Genomic DNA, 21,827 nt, shown 5'->3' on the forward strand with positions numbered 1-21,827 from the left:
CGTACTAGTGCCTCTAATCTTCTTCTTGCCCTCCATTGGCTTCTTGTACGGAAGAGGATACTGTTCAAGGCCATGACCCTAGCCCATAAGGCCCTGCATGGTAATGGTGCAAAATATCTCCAGAAGAGGCTGGAATTCTACCGACCTACACGATCCCTTAGGTCGGAAACATTAGCTCTGGCTCGGGTACCACGTATCAAAAGGGCCCGCCTTGGTGGCCGGTCCTTTAGATTCCTTGCCCCTCAGCTATGGAATTCTCTACCGGTGCCCTTGAGGGCTACGTCGAACTTGCTTGCCTTCAGGAAGGACTTAAAAACTTGGTTGTTCTCTGGTTAGTCTGCTTCCTCTTGTAGGCTCCTGTCTTGTTACTGTTATGTTTTTCCAGTTCTCTCTTTAGGTCTGGAGTACAAAGCGCCGGGACACTCCTTTGGAGTAGCCGTTGCGCTATATAAGTCCCATGTTAACATAACATAACATAACATGTCGGACGCCTCTTACAAACACTTACCTCCTATTATAAATGAACGTGCGATCAACACCCCAACAAAATTTTTTATTTCCATCCACCCAATAAAACAGTTATGATGTTTAGACACATACAGAAAGTTTTTCGGTAATATTTCCAAATTACTCATACAACAGTACCACAAATTCAGACCTAATCAGCAAAAAAAAAAATTCTAACAGCAGAGAAACCCCAAAAATATCATTTGGCACAGAAATTGGATGCAGAAATGCTGTTTTTAATTTTGCACAAGGAATCTAGTACAAACCCCACAGTCTAGTTACAGGCGTTGGAAATTGGACCCTTGCAATAAAAACTCTGTAAAATAAGAACTTAGCGGTTCCATTAAAACATATGGTCGGTGATTGAACAGTTATCTATACCGTTGTTGAACTTGCCTGTCGTCAGCAGCAAAAGAAAATAGCTGAAAAAGATATCACGTTTGATATGGTGAAGGGGACATCTGTAACTCTGCCTCTGGAGTTTCCATTTCAAGAGAATTTGATTATGTTGGGATGTGGAATTATCACACTATTGCAAATGTTGCACTGATTTTAATGTGCAATTCTGACATAGACAGTTGTATCTGGAGAGAAGTATCAGCAGTTATCATTCCCACGTGTGCGGTATTACTATTAACACATTTCTTGTATTACAGTTTTTTTCCAAACAGATATCGACACAAAACCTCTAATGAGGACCTAAATGTTCACTTTGAAAATATCTAACACTGTTATTGAATACAGTACCCTTCACAACTGATAGAAAAAGAATAGAAATAATATACTTCAGATCTCACTCTCACCATGAATTGCTCTGTTGCCACATGTCTGTGATTACTCCATGTGGCTGTGTCTGCTAAATATTAAGGGGCATATTATCAAGGACGGCGATAAAATTATCGCCACTTTAGCAGCAGGAAACTGCCGCTAAAGCGGCGATAATAGGCTTGATAGTATGCCCATGAGAATTCCAATAGAAGCCCATGTTCACACCAGAACATGGGCTTCTATTGGAATTCTAGATCACTATAAGTACTCCCGTAGTAGACCAGTCAGCAATTATTATCTATCGCTAACTACAACGGACCAGAATGATGGTATGCCCCATCTGAAGTATATAACACCACCTAAGTGTGGGGAAGGAAGCAAGTCCTTTTGTTATTATATTCCCTCACACACCCTAGTGGTGTCATGCTTCATCATCGGGACACCCCGAAGCCTAAAAGTCAGGGTGGGCTCAACCAATATTTCAGGGAGCACTTACTGAGATGATATTTGGCCAGGGGGTTAAAGATTAAAAATCGGTGTCAGACCCCAGTATCCCTTTATTCTTGGGTCTGGCACTGATAGTAAAAACAAAAGAAGTGGGTATCCAGGGATATTATGGTCCTAGGACCCTATTGCCAACATGTTTCTGTCCTTATTGCCCCATGAAGGGTGCACGGACATTCTTCAGGGCGTATACCCCCTGGAAAGTTTAAGAAAGTACAAGGGAAGTTCCCTATACTATTGTGCAGTAAGGGCAGATAGCTGCTCCTTAATTCTATCGTTCTGTTGATAAATTCACTCCATCTGTGAAGAATAGAAGAGTAGACAGACAACATACATAGCGCGTCAATTCCGTTTTGCAAAGGAACACACCAAATATATGTGCTTATCTCTGTGCTTTCGTCATCATCATACGAGAAACCAGAAAATCGAATGTGCGCGTGATTAAGGCATAACCACTCGTATAAGTGACACACAACATTGTGGCGTGTAAATGCTTGGGTGGGGGTGATTTACCGCATCCTATTTTCACACATTCATTTGTGCGTAATTATAAGACATCAGTCTTACCAGTCGGGCTCACAACAAATAAACACGAGTTTAAAAACAAATCCTTCCCTAATTCATTCTTATATGGTGAATACGCATTTCCACTCCAACATATCTCACACAGTGTCGCTTACCCCAGTTAAGAAGAGGAAAAACCTCATGTTTGTGACTCTATGCGTTGTGTTATTATTGACATCATAATTATTCCTGATTATCAGTTATAATGTCATGGCCACCCAAAGAAAGGGTATGTTCTCAACCCAGGGTCACAAAAGTAGGTGTAGGTCGGTTCCTCTGTACCACTTCCATGGATATAAACCAAGTTAATTACATTACAGACCCAGATGTTAATTATAAAGGTGAGGTCTGTATACAGGTTATCATAGTTTATATCCTCATATGCATCTCAGATGAGGGTCACTATAGAGACTACTTGTTCTTGTTTAATTGATTCCATGGGATGTGGTCATTCAGACCGGTCATGTGGGTTTTCAATCTATAGACCCATCTTTGTTCTCGTTCTAAGAGGGTTTTTGACAGGTTACCATCCCCTCTGACTTTTTCAATCACGGACCACCATAGGTCGCTGTCTGAGTGTTTTTTCTCTAAATAATGTGCAGTGAGCCTGGTTGCTGATATGGACCTTCTGATCGTACTTCTATGCTCGTTGATGCGTACTTTTATTTTCCTCCCTGTCAGCCCTATATACATCAACTGGCACGGGCATTTAATTACATAGATGACTTTATCTCAGTTACAATTGGTATGGGACTTCTGTTCCCATTTGTGGTGCATCCCCAGATCTATTTCCTTGGTGTGTTCCGTAAATGAACATGCCACACAGGAACCACACGGATAGTGACCCATAACTCGTGGTGGATTCCAAAGGGTACTTTGATATGTGGTTTTCATTTTTTGTAAATCTGTGTGAATCAATGTGTCTCTTAGACTCCTATTCCTTTTGAAGGAAAACATGGGTTTCTCAAAACTCAGTTTATTCGATGTTAATATTGACCATTTTTTGTTTATGAATTTCTTACACTCATTAGATGATGCATTAAAGGTTGTTACGCAGATAAGAGTATTAGGTTCTGTCTTTTGATGAGTCTCGAGTAGAAAGTCCCGCGGGGTATTCCGGGATCGTTTTCTTGCCTTTTCGATAATTCTTTTTGGGTAGGATCTTTCTTCCAATTTCTTAGACAAGACTTGTGCCTCAAATTTATAATCAGTTAGGTTTGCACAGTTTCTACGTATACGTAGGAACTGGCCTATGGGTAAATTCTCTCTTAATGCTCGTGGGTGGGCGCTGTTAAAATGTAGCAAACTGTTTTTGTCTGTGGGCTTTGTGTACAGGGAGCTGACGATGCCATCGTCCTTTGCACTGATAGTGACATCAAGGAATGATACATGGTCTTGATCATGGGTCATCGTGAATTTAAGATGTGGGTTTCGACTGTTAAGCCAGATGTGAAACTGTCCCAGTGTGATTACGTCTCCTTCCGATATGACAAGAATGTCGTCAATATATCGCCACCATTTCTTTATGTTATTTGAGAATGGATTAGGGGTCCATATGCATGCATCTTCGAATTGTCCCATATACAAACACACTATGCTCAGCGCGAATGTACTGCCCATCGAAGTTCCGTGGACTTGTAAATAAAGCTGGTCATCAAATCTGAAAAAATTCTGCTTCAGTGCCAAGCGTAACAAGGTGATGACCCAACTCACCGGAGCTTCCCAGGTCCAGTCTTCCTTATTCAGAATGGTTTCAATCGTATCGATGCTCTCCTGGTGTGGGATGCTCGTGTAAAGAGCTTCTACATCTAAACACACTAATATGTTGTTCTCAGGGTTGTATGTCACATCTTGGAGAGTGTTAAGAAGATGTTTAGTATCCTGTATATAGGATCTAATACGTGTGACTAGAGGTCGGAGAAACCAGTCAGTGTATTTGGAAAGGGGTTCTAAAACAGACCCAATACCAGACACAATAGGTCTTCCAGGAGGGGGAAGTTTACCCTTGTGTATTTTAGGTATGGTATAAAAAATAGGTGTTCTAGGGTCTTCACAATTCAGAAACGCATGTTCTTTGTTATTAATCCATCCTTCTTTGAGTGCTTCAGTGGTTATGGAGCTTATGGTTTTCTAAAGCCGCGTAGTTGGATCTCTAGAAAGTGGTTGATAAAATTTCGTATCAGCCAAGAGATTTAAACATGTTGTGCGGTAGGCCGTGGTACTCTGAATCACCGCTGCCCCACCTTTGTCTGCTGGTTTTATTGTAATGTCAGTCCTAGAACTTAGATTCTTTACAGCTTCTCTTTCCTTTCTATTCAAATTATTGTATGTGTCTCGTTTGATGGGTAGCTCTTCAATCTCTTTTGTAACACTCTCCTCAAAGGCCAATACTTCGGGTGGCATTAGAGATGCTGGTGGGAAGAAATTGGATTTTAGTCTCAGTGGTGTATGTGTGTGATCTTCACCAGGTTTCTCTTTATCCATAAAGAATGTTTTGACTCGAATCTTACGGAACAAACTCACTCAATTCACATCTCATCTGGAACTTATCCAGTGGGGTAGTGGGTACAAATCCAAGGCCTTCGTTAAGAACATCTGTTTCCTCTTCTGTCAAAGGGGTATCCGTGAGGTTTACTACTAGTCCTGTTGGTTGCTTGTCCCTGCATTGGGACCCTTTGATGTGCTTCGTGTGTTCACTGGTGTGTTGCTGTCTTCCCATTGGACTTGTTTGTTTGTATTGTTTCTCCTGCCGCGTCTCCCTCTCCTTCCGCCACGTCCTAAAAAACGATTCTGATCAAAATTTGGCTGGAAGAAAGGTCCCGACTAATAGAGTTGTTGCCCTTGAAATGGAGGTGGAGGTCCATGAAAAGGCATAGGTCCATAGGGTCCTGGCCAAGGACACATCTGTGGATGTTGGTAGCCCTGGTTGAAGTTTCCTCTCCTTGGTCTTCTCGACGTTCCTCTCCAACTCTTGTCTGACCCTTCACTAGACCAGCTGTCTTGTTCTGATTCGGAATGGCTGGAATGCTTTGGTAAGATGAGCCAGAATCTGTCTTCTCCTGGTGCACATAATCATCCCTAATATAGGGGTATACCTTTTCGTGCGCCAATTTTTTCAAGTCCTTCTGTAATTTACTGATCTTGCTTTGCATCAAAAAGTCTTTGTGTTTGTTAATTTCCTTGTTAACTTCATCTAGTTTTTTCCGGTACAGAATGATTTTGATTTCTGTCATTAGTGCCTCCTCGCTTGTTTTTATTTTAACTAGGATTGCATATGATAGTCGTTTTGCGGTATTAATGATCAATATAAGCCAGTCGCGGGTACATCGCCACGCGATCAGGGACCACTCCTTTTTGAACAGTTGGTCATCAAGAAAGATTCTCGGGGCATTGGTTACCAGAAGTCCTCTTGGTGCTACATTTCCTCTCAAATATTTGGGGAGGATTGCTCCATGTAAGAGAATCTTCATTTGTGCCCGTTTAAGTTCTTTGAGCTCGTCCCAGTTCTGGGCTTGATTCAGACTTTGATTTATATTCGTGTCAGGTAGTAAAGACGGTCCTGCCAAAATTAAGGCTGCCATATAGTCAGAGTATCCCAATCCCAGAGCCTCCGATATGGAAAGTTGGTCTGTCATATCCATTTTCTACAAATTGATACAAGTGATGAGACAGAGGGAAGAGAAGACTGTGTTGGTATTTAAGAAATGAGTAGAGTAAATTCGTAATTCTCAGTGTTGAAAATATGTAATCCGACTGAAGATTGTTGGTGCACTCTTATAAGATATAAACTTATAGGAATTGCCTCCGGGTTCTTCTTAAGTGCTACCTGTGTGTTTGGGGGAATTCTCCAGGGCATATTATCAAGCCCATCGTGCAATGAATCACATCGCAGACGGATGGGGGTTAAAAGGTCGCTTTTATTTAGCAACAACAAAACAGAATCATAATGCAATCAATGCCTTTCAATGAAAAATACTCCGCCCCGCCACCCCTCCATGATCCCCCAAGAAAAATCCCCAAACCGATCCCTCAATGAAATTTCCCCCATATCGATCCCCCAATGAAATTTCCCCCATATCGATCCCCCAAGAGATTTCCCCCATTAATTTTTCCCCACATAGATCCCCAATTCTCCCCACATGGATCCTCTACCCCAGCCCCTTATCACTGTTTCCCTTCTGTCCTAAGCTATTCTGCCTGCCCCAACCCTTACTACCTGCCTCAATCCTGTCCCAATCTGCCTCTAATGGATAAAAGGTGACAAAAAACCCAAGGAAACCAGAAAGGAAACACAACAGGAAAAAATGCACCTATAAAATCTGCATTAAAATAGGGAGGGTGGGTGGGGCACAAAACGAGCGTGCCTCCTGCCTACATGCCTCCGGGACCCCCAACTGGCATTAATTAGAATGCAGCATTTGAAAACGCCGCTTTCTAAAGCAGGCGCCCTGCCTGCACGCGCTCGGTCTTGGGCAAAACCACACGCCCGAAGCTGCCCGGGGGTGGACATTCTTTGAATGCCACCCCCAAGCCCCCATCGGGCAATGAATCACATCGCAGACCGACCGATGGGGGTTAAAAGGTCACTTTTATTTTGCAACAACAAAACAGAATCATAATGCAGTCAATGACTTTCAATTAAAAATACCCCGCCCCTGCCACCCTCCATGATCTCCCAAGAAAAATCACCAAACCGATCCACCAATGAAATTTACCCCATATCGATCCCCCAATGAAATGTCCCCCATATCGATCCCCCAATGATATTTCCCCCATATTGATCCCCCAAGAGATTCCCCCATGAATGTTTTCCCCACATAGGTCCCCAATTCTCCCCCACCGGGAAACTCTACCCCAGCCTCTTATCTCTGTTTCCCTTCTGTCCTAAGCTATTCTGCCTGCCCCAACCCTTCCTACCTGCCTTAATCCCGTCCCAATCTGCCACCAGGAAAAAACCCTGTAAAGGCGTTTTTCCTGTCCCCCCACCCCCTTTTTTAAAATGTTTGGAATGAATCATAATCAGCTATCGTGCTACCGCACTTCCCCAAAAATCATAGAATCATCATTGCATGAATAACCAGAATTCTTAAATATCATATATGTCCCCAAACAAGAAGGGAAGCTGCTTATGCAAACCTTCAACCCCATGGACGTAGTCCCAAAATATAAGATAACTTATCTTTGATATTTACAATGTACAATTCATTTGCACTGACAGTTAAATGTACCCCATCTGATCTGAAAAATTGAAAGTCATCTTTACTGATGTCATCATGTGCCAACCATGAAATGTCATTGATGAGGCAGAACTGGCGTTGTTCTCTGTTAAATTTACGCCAGGCTCTGTTGATGGAAGAAAACTTCTCAGCGCCCCTCCAAACCCGCCTTGGTACAAGTGCAGTAAAAACAATTTTCGTATTGGGCCAAGAAAGCACTATTTTGGCTAAGACAGCTTTGACTTCCAGAAGCAGTACCAGGCCAGACAACTGTAATAAATCATTTTTGCCCAAATGAATTAATAACACCTTGGGTAAAGGCTTTGAAGAAGCCAACTCGTTTAAACAGCTGACCCCACTTCATCCCACTCTTACCAAACCATAAAATGTCCGTGTCCTCAAAACTAAAACCTAAATTTGCACCATAGTGGCTGCTGTCTGCTTGTTTGGCTGCCCATCTGACGAAAGAGTGTCCTACAATCCATACATTCGCCATGGATGGTGATGAAGGTATGTGGGGACCTAGAAAGAGATACATATTAGCAAAAGTGAAATGGATGTTTAACAATTATTAAAATTTCTAACATATTTCAAACAACAATTAGATGACCAACGGCCGAGCCTACGCAGCCGTTGTAAAGAGAAACCCCTCCTGGCTGCCTCTGAAGCAGCTCCAATGCGAAATGAATGTGTATCAAAATCTAACGGATTTAGCCCTAATGCCAGCAACAATTTCCTCAGTACCTCCAAAAGCTGGGAAGCAGTCAGCGCAGAGCCATCCTGGTGTTGAAAAATACAGTTGCTATTAGGATAATGAGGAAATTCTTGAAATTTTAACCAGGCGAACCATGGGCATAGCGGACCGCTAAGTTTCCGCAATACCACAGTAGCCCCTTTACTTCTTTGATCTGTTTTGGATAACTCTGAATGAATTCTTGGCAAATCTGACGATGTAGATACATTTGAATATCTTAGACCTCGAATAAATGCCTTTTCTGAAAGTTCAGATACTCTAAGGCACTAAAAAATAACCATAACATGCAAAGTCTAAAAAGCGCAACTTCAAACTTTGAATAGCAAAATGTGGGCAACTTTGTTATAATCCCTTCCAATAAGTCAAGAGATATAGGCTTGCGCAGTATTGTCCCACGTTTCTTTACCTTAGACCAACCTAGCAAAATTCTTCTATCCAACTCTCCCAAAGACGGGTCATAACCCCAAAAACATTTGCCGTGAAAAGATATTCCTGATAGCTTTCCTGCAATGGTGGCAGCTGCTATGCCCTTATCAATGTTGCTCAGCGCAAAACGCAGTATGTCATCATTACGTAGTAAAGAGTCTGTATGATCATTGTTACGACAAGCCGCACTTGGCTGTAGAAATTCTGCCCATGCCCTCCTGTAAGCTAAGCATATGCTGATAGCAAGAGAGTGCTGCACCAACATCCTAATCGTCAGTCCGCTAGCAGCCATAGCTCCTGGGGAATTGGAGTCTTTTCTGGATCTGCTGTGAGTGCCAAACCACGGAATCTCTGCCACTGTGAACAAGATAACGCATCTGCTATATTATTGTCCATACCGGGAATATGCTTAACTCTAAAAGTTATATTCAACATTAAGCAACTCAGCATGAACTTCTGCAATAACTGAAGCAGGCATTTTTCCCTTGCTTTCTGACCACTGACCAGATCAACCGCAGTCCTTTTATCAACATGAAAGAGCACAGATTTGTTAGCTAGAAACTTACCCTAGACTGACAAAGCTACTATTAAGGGAAAAAATTCATGCGATACTGCCCTTCTCAATGACCCACTGCTGAGGCCAAGGTTCAGCACACCATTTCCCATCCCAGAAAATTCCAAAACCGTTAGATCCTGAAGCATCAGAAAATATCTGTATAGACCACAAAAATTGTACGGACCTAATAGGAACACCATTATAACTGTTCAGGAAAATCAACCAGACCTCAAAATACGCTCTCATGTGAAGAGATACTCTGACCCTGTGATGTGGTAATGACACGCCAGCCATGGCAAAACCCAACCTCCTGCAAAAAGACCTCCCAGCTTTTACTACTCTGCAGGCAAATTTCAAATGTCCCAACAACCGTTGCATCTCAAATAGAGTCAGTTTTCGTGCTGCCTTAGCATAATTTAGCAACTGCATAATTTCTTGCACTTTGACCTTTGGTAACCTAGCTTCCGTTTTTTCTGTATCAATTTCTATGCCTAGAAATATTAGACAAGTCTCTGGTCCCTCTGTTTTCTCTGTCGCCAACGGCACACCTAATTCCTGCATCACCGCTTGGAAAAATTGGAGGGCCTTACCACATAATCGTAAGCCCTTTTTGCCAACAAAAAGAAAATCATCCAAATAATGTGACACTTGCATGTAGCCTGACCTGAATGAGAAAAGCCATTGTAAGAAAGAACTGAAATCTTCAAACAGTTGACAGGAGACTGCACATCACATAGGTAACACTTGGTCAACAAAGAAATGTCCTTGGAAATGTATGCCCAGTAACTCGAAGTCTTGGGGATGTACTGGAAGCAACCTAAAAGCTGATTTTATATCACACTTTGCCAACTCCGCTCCTGAGCCGGCCTTTTGTACTAAATCTAGAGCTACATCCAGTGAGGCAAATTGCACTACAACATCCTCTTTGGCTATGAAATCTGTTACCGATAGTCCTTGAGGCCAAGACAGATGTTGAATCATACGGAATTCTCCCTGCTTCTTCTTGGGAACCACTCCTAAAGGGGAAACAATAAAATTGGGAAGGGGCCAAGATAAGAAGGGGCCGGCTATCCTACCTTCAGCAATTTCAGAGTATAACTTGTTACCAATAACTTGTGTTAATTGATTTGCAGATTTTAAATTTTGCGCAAACCTACGTTGCCTAGGACCCTGATAACCGAGTTTGAAGCCTTCTTTAATCCCCCACTCCAATTTTAAAGCTTTCTCCCTGAGAGGGTAAAATTTAAGCCACTTACATAAGTTGGGAATATCAATTGGTGTAACCACCTTTGAAAGGAGGCTGGACAGGGGCACCTCTTCCTCTGCCCTGACCTGTATAAAAGCTGGAGGTTTGTTCGCTAAAACTTTGTAACAAGGCAAGTTTTCCTCCGCAGTTTGAACATTCGTGCCTGTATTTACATGGATACTTTTGACAGAAGCCCCTGTTGAAATTCCACCATGCACCCGTGGCATAAGCTGTGTTTTTAGGCCATGATCCCACCCCTCCCGGAGTGGGTCTATTAAGAAAGGGCCGGGGGGTAACAGCCAATCCGCTGGCGGTATGCAATGCAGGAGGAGGCCACTAGGGATACATCCACTGGACCCACAACTCATTATCTCGCTCGCCCCAGGGTTTTTCGGGAACTAACACTAAACAAGCTCGGAACTCCTCATCATTGTGTAACCATGCAAAACCTCAAAATTCTGCCTGAGCCTTTCTAATAGTATCCAAATATTTTAAAAGTGAGACCGAACGGTCCGAAAACCTTTCACAGTAAACGCTTGCAAAAATCAGAAAGGCTGAGGTCCAGGAATCAATGTTAGTGGGAACCCTGGGTCTCCTCGCTAGCTCCCATGCCTCCTCCCTGGAACCTTCTTTAGATTGAAGCTCTCTATGTAGTAGCTTAAAAACATCTACAAATTCCCCGTTCCAATTATTATCTTTAGTATGCTTATTTAAATGTGAACCCATGGGCATGGACAACCCCATATACGGCAACCTCTTTAAACTTGTAGTTTTTTCTTTGGCATCCTTTTTTTCCTGAGAAAATGAGCCAGACGCCTTATCTGGAACCATATCTGTTTTAGGGGATACCTGCTCTTGCAAACTTGTAAATTCACTATGACAACAGACCTTACCACCTGTGATTGTCTCAGGAACTGTGATTGCTTTACGTTTTTTAACATTATATAAAGAACAACAGTCACCAATTTGCCCACCTGTTTGAAGGGGCTTGTCCAATGCTGCGCGTTTTCTTGTATGCATTCCTTCCGAGGCCTTGGAAAAACGCTCTAGCCGCTTCCAACTTTTTTTGGATTCTTGCGTCTGTAGAATATTAGCTCGAGAAATCTGATTAACAAGCCCCCCCTGTTTGGAAGGAAAACAGTCATTAGAAAGGTTCTCTTGATTAGGGATATCACCCTCCTCCAGTTCAGATAAGTCGTCATCATCGTTATCATAAGATCTCTGTGCATCACCACTACCTGAAGGCCTAGCCCCATCCCCAACACCACTGTCAAAAACCCTCCAGTTCACCGCTTTTTTGAACTGTGAGAGCCTATCAACAGGTAAGGAATTTGGAAAAATTTCTTCAACAGCTTTTTCCTGCGTGGAAAGAGGCGAGCAAGACGCTTGAAACTTGCTCAATAGCTGTACGCTGCACCTGCTGCCCTTTTGCAGCATTGTCGAAGTGTCAGCCTGCAAGCCGCTACTACTTGCAGACAGGTGGGGTCCTTGAAAGTTACCAGGCACCACGTGAAAAGGTGAGCAAGACGCTGGAAACTCGCTGCACCTGATGGCCATCCGCAATCTGGATGCAGGGTTGGCCTGTAAGCCGCCACTACTTACAGACAAGTGAGGTTCAGGCACCGCAAGACTGCCTTTATTTTCCCCTCCCATCCAAACCCTCCCACCTGCTCCAGGAGGCCCACTCGCTGACCTAAAGCAGCTAACGTCTGCTCCGCCAACCTCAGAAGTAGAACAAACAGCCTTATTTAACTCCCTGACAGGAAAAGTCAAAGAAGCCAAACCAGAAGACACAACAGGAGCACTATTTTCTTCAACCATTGCAATGGGAACATTTGTTAAACTTGGACCATTCGCCAATAAATTACTGGTATCGGAAGAAATGACGGGAGAAAGAGGCCAGTCACAAGAAACAGAATCCTCAACCGTTGATAATAACATTGTTGTATTAAATATAGGAATGTCACGCCTCACAGACAGTTCTCCAGAAAATTTCCTCATAACATTGCCAGAATCGCATAACTGAACATCACCACTAGATCGCACCAACACCTCACTATTAACAGTGTCAACAACTTCAGACATCTTGGATATCCCTTTAAGAAAGGCAGGTTTCCTAGCCCCTCTGCCCCTCACTGAGCGTGTGCGAGCCCTTCCCCTACCTTTCACCACAACAGGAGGAGCTGAATGCTGTAAAGAAGTAAGCAGGGAAGCCTCTCTAGACAATTTATTCAAAGACTTAATTTTTTCCTCAGGAACCACTTCGGGGGAGCTGTCTGACATTGTGCAGGCAATAGCTGCAGCAGAGACCCCTTCAAAGGAAGCCCTCCTTTTAAGGGTTAATCCAGTCCAAGATTGATTCAAAAAACCAGGGGCCAATAAATCATCCCTCCCTGCTTGGCACAACACTCTAAGTGCCTCCCTGACTTTATCGGCTGCTTCAGCCATCATAAAAAAGCCCACTAAAAGCCTCCCAATAAATCAACAGGAGCGGCACAAAATGAGAGCGCCTCCTGCCTACTTGCCTCCGGGACCCCCAACTGGCAATAATTAGAACGCAACGTTTGAAAACGCCGCGTTCTAAAGCAGGCGCCCTGTCTGCACGTGCTCAGTCTTGGGCGAAACCACACGCCCGAAGCTGCCCTGGGGTGGACATTCTTTGAATGCCACCCCAAACACCCATTATCGCCACTTTTAGCAGCAGTTTTATGCCACTAAAGCGGTGATAATTTTAACGTCGTCCTTGATAATATGCCCCGTAATTCGTACAACCACGACTGCGTGTGGTATACTTCTGTGTGAACTGTCGCTGTGTATTTGTGCTTGTTTCATGTATTTGTGTTTAACTGGGGTAACTGTTTCTCTGCCAATTATATAAAGCGCTCTGATACCTTGGAGTCTAGTTTGCGCTGTATAAAACTCTAAAAGTAAATAAATACAAATAAAACCCGATTTCGTAAACTGCTGCGCTCACACGAAATCACTAAAAATGTCTTATAAATTGATTACAGCATGATATGCCGAAGAGGTAAGATAAGGCATGAAGTCTATAAGCGACTAGTTCATGGAAATGGGAATCTGAAAAATTGGTCTGAAAGCCCAAAAATCTTTAGACAGTTTGGCAAGAGTTTGTGTATGAAACATTTATCTGGAAATACAACAGTCTCATGAATATGATAGAAATTTCGTGACGAGGGAACATGCAAACCTGGAAAGAATAATCTTTAATAATAAAATTCATAGAATTTGTATTATTAAAAACAAAGCAGTAAGAACTGATGGCCATGTTTAGATTTGGGTAGGTAGGATATCGATAAATGTCCCATCTGTCGAATTACACGTGCGTTGTATCTTGTGGCACTTGTAATATGGTGACAAGGAAGGTATCTGCCACGATCGGAAAGAGTATCATACTCGCCAGACCCTAAAATAGGGCCCTAAATCAAGGAGATTAAGGCCTTTGTACTCATTACAGGATGTTAAGTCATTCCACACTTATACATAAATGTCGTCCAATGTAAATAAATCCATAGATAAAATGCTTTAAGTGCCTGAATCACAAAAATGTAGCTGTTTGTAATTTATTTCTCTGGTACTATTGGTTTACTACAATATTTCAGGAGTAAGGTCGGAGTAAACCATGTGCATCATCTGGCTCTATAAGATAATCTGTATAAAAAGACAGTTGTTAATAAAGTGCAAACCCAAACTACTCACTGTGTTATAGCTGATTAGCCACGATCAGTAAATGCATCTTGTATTGTTGCTTAGTAAAACTATACACCTGTGGCAATTACATTCACAAATAGATGTACTTTGCTTTAGAATGCTAACCAGGCCTCCTAATATAGTGAGCTTGGCATCCTGCTTCCAGTCAATAGATGGTTAAGTAAGGTGCAAAGAAGGGACTTGTGGACTGAGAAAAAAGTGTAGAACATTCCACCATAAATCCCTCCTTTGATCCAATCATTCAGCCGGAAGATGTTTAATAATATTTATAACCTCCTTCTCAGTGATGACAGAACCAATGGCACTAGAGAACACTCCCTCCTCAATTGAAAGTTCCACAGATTGAGTAAGTTTCTTCTTAGCTGACCCTGGTGAAAGCTTACCTGTGTTGCAAATGACATGATACATATGAAGCTAAACATGAAGCTGATATATGTATGATCAGTCGCTACCATCCATGAGGCCCCATCACAAATGCATTCACAGCTGGAGCAGGAAGCTTTGCCTTTAGTCAACCATGTCAGGAAATGCCCCACCTTTTTTTAAAATTTTCTTGATATGCATTTTGTAATTTTGTGCTAGGATGTATCAATTCTCGTTGCAGATGTCATTCTTTTAAGGCCTATTTAGAATGTGGCCACCTGCAAAATGCAAAGGAAGAGGAAGAGACCTGTCATTTATGCTAACACCCTATGTCAGCTCAAAACCATTTTATAGAACCTTAAAAAAACGTTGCATTTCTTAAACAAAAAGGGATATAAACAGTATGAATCTCACCTATAATATGCACAAATCCTACAGAGTGAGAAAAAATATAGGCTTAGGACTGGGTGAAGCTGCAACATCTATTTTGGGAGAAGAAAACAACAACATGCTCAGGCCAGAGAAATCTCACAAGGGGGTGGTTCCCTCATCCAATGGGGATGCTCAGATGTGTATTACGTTTTATCTATTTCTCATATTCACTATCTCCGTATCCTCCTGGGGAGGTAACAGCTGTGGGCTGGCCTTGTATCGCCCAAATACCCGGCCTCGCAGAATGGACTGAACCGGCCTCTTTGAGTGAAAGCTCTGCCGGCACCCGGCAGCAGTTCATCTCTGAGAATGAGCAATATTTGCCTGGAGAACAGGTTTATCATTAAGCACCAGGGTTGCTACAGTGGCAAATATCTAGAATTCCCAGGTCACTTTTAAAGTCCTCATTGCAGAAAAGGATGACAGATTTATTTTGGAGATGCAATCGTTTCAAATAATCAAATACCAACAATAGTACAAACTGAAGTTGACACTTATTAATATATAACCAGACAAAAATTCAAAAGGTCTGAAAAGATCACAAAAGGTTGGTTCTGACATACGAAAGACTGTAGAAGCTGACAATACATATTTTCCATGTTAGCCATATTTGCTAGAACTCCAACCCACCAACTCTGCACGGTGAGTAAAAGAAAGAGAAATCACAGTCACTCTCTTAATAGAGATTGCAAATCCCCTTGGAGCAGCATTAGAAGAAGAAAGCACATCTGCTTGTACTAAATTGTATATCATTTTTCCTTCCCTTTGTTTCAAAAGGGGATCTTGTGGAAGCACAAAAAATTGATTTCAATCCTTAAGCAACACCATAATCAAATGATGCTTCCTAAGGAAAGACCTTCACCATATTTGAACACTGAGATGACGATTGTTTCTAAATTTGGTAGCCATCTGTATAATCCCCTAGATTCCCAACATTGCCTATCTATCACCCCTTCCCTCTCTAAACCCTTGAATTGACTGGTGTGCAACTTCAATAGCATGTAGCTCACACAATGGGGCTCATTAGGATGTTGTGACGAGTGAAAATCCCCTCCACGCTTTTCTGCCAGTCTGCAATTGTTACGATTGTCGGCTGGGAGGACTGGGGCACTAATATGGTGGCGGTGCCATCCTTATTAGCATGGGTTTACACAAAGGCCTTTCCAGAAAGGCTGGTGGGAATTGATTTGGGGGATGTTGCGGGCCCCTGGGGAAGTGGGGGCTGCACTGGGGGGGGGGGGTACATTGCCAAGGCTTCTATTTGATCAGTGGCATTTTCCTCATACTCCAACTCTGAGGCAGCATTTACTTTGGTTTACTCTGCTAACCCCTGTAGATGTCACAGTGGCTGCATATTAATGGTGAGATTTACATAACACAAATGTAAAAGGAGTGAAGATGCATGCAGATCATTTGTGCCTCATTCTGTTTATTTTGTCTCTATACTGCAGAATTTGTGGGTGAAGACATGACCCCATTTTGTACATAGTTCACCCATTTTTGCTTGTCTGATTTTGCTGGCTTCATGACTCTGTGGCTTTAACATAGCAAAAAAAAGTAGTAAAAACTGTTCTTGCTCTGTAAAATATGTTCTGTGTAATGGAAGACCCTTTTGGCCTATTCAGGATCCCTATAAGCTAATTGTAATGTTGACTAAAATGTGCCTGTGGCCTGGAAGGATACATATAGTATGTGGGCTGCATTATATATTTACATCCTCATACATGGCAAAAGTACATGACTGTCAGAAGCACACTGCACTCTAGTTGTGCTGCAGTTTAAGTGCTGAGCAGTAACACATGATTCAATGATTAAATCAGATATCTTCTGTGAAAAAGTAACTTTATAAAATATACTTTGTGCTGCCAGAGCCAAAAGTGGTCTAAAACGAGCTCTGCCACTCAGACTCTCCAGTGCTGGAATACACATCCTTGGGAGAAGTAATGACTCCGGCTCAAATTACTGTAGTCTGCTTCTGAACCAAAGTAGAGAAAATGGGTGTTTACTTTTGACGACTTAGCAAAAATTAATTATCTCAGAGTAGTCACGTACATTTGACAGAACAAACACTACCTCTTTTGACTTGGGATTACCAATCAGAGCTACTCCTATTCATGTCCAGGATCCTCCTAGACAACCAGGCCCCAGACACTGTTGGCGAGAGCACCAATTTGGATCAATAAGGGTGGTGGAAGAGCTCACCTAAACATGGTTATAGCTACAGAACTTAGAGACGGCCTTCCTTGTTGGATAAGGGATTTGCCATTTTGGTCATGAGTCTATGGGTACTTTTACAGTAAGACAAAGAAAAAGTGCCTAAAAGGTAGGTGTGGGACAGTGAGGAAATTGTTGGTATTGGCCTCTGAGCCAAGGAAGAGCAAATGTGCATTTACTTCTGACCACTTACCAAAAACTAGTTATCTGAGAGTGGGCAGGAACATTTGGCAGAAGAAAATGCAGCTTTCACACTACCTCCTTTTACTTGCGACTCCCATTCAGGGTTTCTCCTATTCCTACTGAGGACCTTCCTAAACAGTGAGGCTTCAGTCACCGTAGGTGAGAGCACCATTTTGGATCAGTTAGGATGGGCGACAAGGTCCCCTGAATAAGGGTGTGGCTATAGAGCTGAAGACAGGCAATCCTGGTTGGAGAAGAGTTCCGCCATATTGAAGCAGGGGCTTCTGGGTACTTTTAGAGTAAGGCAAAGAGGAATTGCTGGAGAAAACATAGGTGTCGACAGTGAGAAAATAGTTGATTTTAGGTTGCAGAATTTCTCCCATCACTGGGCAGTGTGCAGGGTAAACCTGGCACCTAAACACCCACCTGCTGAGAATTTTCCTGGACCTGCAATGATTACAGCAGAAAAGAAGGACCTGTTGTTAGAGAAGGACCAAACGACTCCTGACTGTTCTGGAAATAAATACTCAGAGTCTCCAAACTCCTACTGAAAAAAGAAGACTCTTGACTGCTTACTTTGAATGGCCACCTGGAATTGCTCTCCAAGGATTAGATGGGTGACCTCCTGGTTGCCTGCTCTGGGGTCACAAAAAGCAAAAGTACTCCGAACTGCAAGAGGACTCAGCTGTCCGCATAATACTGAACCCTGTAGGAGAACTGACGCACCCTCAGGAGCTGGGTCTGTTGGACTGATGAAAGAGAACTTTAACAGCAGTTCATGAAAACTTAGACTTAGTAATTTTACGACCTCTTGAGGACTGGGACAATGTCCTGAGGCTTGCCAAGGACGATTGCACCCAATGTAGGTAAGAAAACCAGGTTTGCCCTACTTTGAGCTTTTTGCCAAACTAAAAACTTGTTCAGTGGGACTTCATGCCAGTGGTATCTGGCCTTGTGAAGTCCTGCCAACATACAGCTGTCAGTCTTGCCCTAATGGAGACATTTGATTTTTTTAAACGTCTGAAGGTAAAACCTTGGACTGGAGAAAGGCTGCAACTGTGTATAACCAATAAAGAGTTTGTCGAGTATGAAATCCAGGTTTGTCCAACTCAGAGTGTTTTGTGCCAATACCAGTTGCTCCAGCTGGAGGTCAACATTAATGCATCTGACTTCAAGGGATCTTCCCTGCCCATAGTCCTGGACCTTGCTTCATTGGAAGATTTTGATTTTAGAAACTAGGTCCAAATGTAAAATCATTGAAAATGATGATTCACTTGGAGTAGCTGACCTCCATGCCATCACAGTCAGCCTGAAATCATGCCTATGTCCCATCAAAACACGAATAACGACTTTTTATCGACTAATTACGAATGCATATCATTCTTTTCCCTCATTCCTTTTTTTATAATCTTAGTATCTTTTTACTCATTAAATTTTTTTCTGCTTTTTGCTAAATTGTTTTAGGAGTGTCTTGGTGCTGCCCAAAATTTACTTCATAGGGAATTGCCACTGCTTATGATGTATCTACCAGAGGTAGAGCAGAAATGATCTAGGTGCTTAGGGCATCATTAGGATGGCGGGCAGACATCCTGACGGAAAACAGAACCACCCGCCATATGTGCGGCGGTCCTGTGGGGGAGATTAGGATGCGCCCGCCACACTGGCAGGCATATCCTGCATTTTTTACATTGTGGCGGGCAGTGCTGCAAGCAGCACCCGCCGCAAGGTAAAAAATGCATGTTGTGCATTAGCATGCACATAGTGGCAGGCAACGCGCGGTGCCTATCGCATTGTGCATGCAAATGCTGGGGGGTACCATAGGTACCCCCATGTGCACCCCCCACCCCTCCAACACCCTGAAGGCCCGCTCGGCCCCCAACAGCAAAGACCGAGAACCTTGCCGCCATGGAAAGGCTCATATCCGCACCTTTCATAATATCGATGGCTGTGTCTAACAGACACCGCCACCATGTTATGCTCTTTTTCAGCACGTTTGACGATTCGAAAAGCGGCGGACAGTCTTTCCGTCCACCACGGACCCCCCAGCCATCATAATATGGCGGGGGGACTTTGATGTGTGGATGGCGGGCGGATCGCCCCCGCCAGCCAGGCAGGGGTGTTCTGCCCGCCATCCTAATGGGGCCCTTAGTTTTGACATACCCAGAGAGGATTGCAAGATGGTAGGAGTAGCCCCCAATTAATAACCCCAAAACCAATAGTGGACGCTAATTAAAATCCATATAAAACAATTACCAATTGGCATGTTTTCATATAACAGACATGCATGCTCTGTCTTATGTGTGTCGATTTTTCCTTTCAAATAATGAAACCTCTGCTTTTAACTGAGTTAAACTTGCTAGTACTACTTCACATATCACTTTGGCCCCAATCCTTAAAAAAAAATCAAGGCAACTGTGCATGCACGTACACTCATTTGGGAAATTTGCAGGGCTATTCCAAGTTATACCAGGTTTCCAGAATCACAATTAAAATTATGTTGAAGCATTTCACATTTTTTTTCCTGTAAGACATTTGCGCAAAGTTAGTTTTTAGATATTTTTTTCATCAATGTGGAAATCCTTTCACTGTAGTTAAATCACTTTCTTTAAACCTTGTCAATTTTGGGATACTCCTTTCCTCTTCTCACACTTAAAAGGGGTTAATTAATTCCCTTGGAATAAGTAAATATCTAGCTATTTCCAGTTTGGGAATAGACCAGAGAAAAAGTTTAGAATACCAACAAACTGTTGAGTTTGTAGGTACACCCAAACACTCCAAGGACACCCTACCCTTGGGGACACACTCCCCACCCATTGGGAGGGATTTTCTGACACGCAATATTACACCACTATGGAGTAATACTGGACATGATGAGCAGTAGGAGTTACGAGCATAAGTTCACCTTTATGATCATGTTGCACTCTTAAATTGAACCACTTGAATGTGTTGGTTGGACTTACATGCTCACATATTATATGACTCATTTATCTTGAACAAGAGGAACTCATGATTTCATTGCTTCATTTGTCCCACACAATTTGATTTTGAACCATAAATGGAGCTTGTTGTACAATCTTGATTTGAAGCATACTTTCAATATTTGATTAAGAAAAAGCAAGATTGGCAAGGAGAATATAGATTTGAAAGATGAAAAACTGGAGGACTTATGCCTGATTCTGGTGAGGAGATTGCACTTGGAGAAAAAAGGCAGAGGGATGAGACAGAACTATGGGCCCAATTTGAACACTGGTATGTGTATACTTCATCGTGATAAAGTATACATGCCACCAGCATGACGGTTCACATGCCTGATTTAAATGCAGATGGACCTTCGCTTTGGCTATTACCGGGACTACTCTGTCATCACCATAGCCAAACACGGTGTAAGGGTTGTCAGAGAAATGGCTGCATGTCTGCCCACCCAATTTGGATGGGCAGACATGTCACCATTTTTAGGTCGAGCCTAGCGGCAGCGCACATACATTGCTCGCTCTGCGGGACTGCTGTAGTAGAGTATAGGAGAGAATCCTCGCTCACTCTACTCCCATATTTTTCATTGGCTTGTGTCATTGTCTTTCATAAATACTGACTTCGGATTCATTAATAGGCTTGTTAGTCCCTCCTTAGTACAGCCTTGTCTTCATTTCTAACCTGCCATGGTTACTGGCCCCTTTACTTTGGTTGTTACACAAGACCTGTTATTTAGTCTGTAAGCACTATTTACTTTATTGAGTTTCTCTTACATCAGGCCAGATATGCGATGCTTCCGCTGAAACCGCGTGTGTTTTTTTAAGCAGCAGGGCTGCCAGATAACACTGGCTCCCGCTTTCTATCACTTTAACCCAGCATTATCTTGTGTCTGTTTCAACAGCCCCCCCTTCGGAAAATGGATTCAGAAATGATTAGCGAAGTAAGTCATGTGAATTCCAGGTAGCATATAATCGTGTGCTAATGGGCTGAAGCTGACAACAGCACATCTGTGTTACACATCATCTGCACCTGACAAGTTGTTTTCAAAAGCCTGTTTTATTAACATCAACAACAACAACACCATCACCAATACCACCACCACCAATACCAAGAATACCACCACCAATACCACCACCACCACCAATACCACCACCACCTCCAATACTACTACCACCAATACCACCACCACCAATACCACCACCACCTCCAATATCACCACCACCACCAATACCATCACCACCACCAATACCACCACCAATACCACCGTCAATACCATCACCACCACCAATACCACAATCACCACCAATACCACCACCAATACCACCACCACTAATACCACCACCACCAATACCACCACCACTAATATCACCAATGCCACCACCAATATCATCACCA

The sequence above is a fragment of the Triturus cristatus genome, chromosome 2_1, assembly GCF_964204655.1.
Source record: "Triturus cristatus chromosome 2_1, aTriCri1.1, whole genome shotgun sequence".
NCBI classification, from domain to species: Eukaryota; Metazoa; Chordata; class Amphibia; order Caudata; family Salamandridae; genus Triturus; species Triturus cristatus.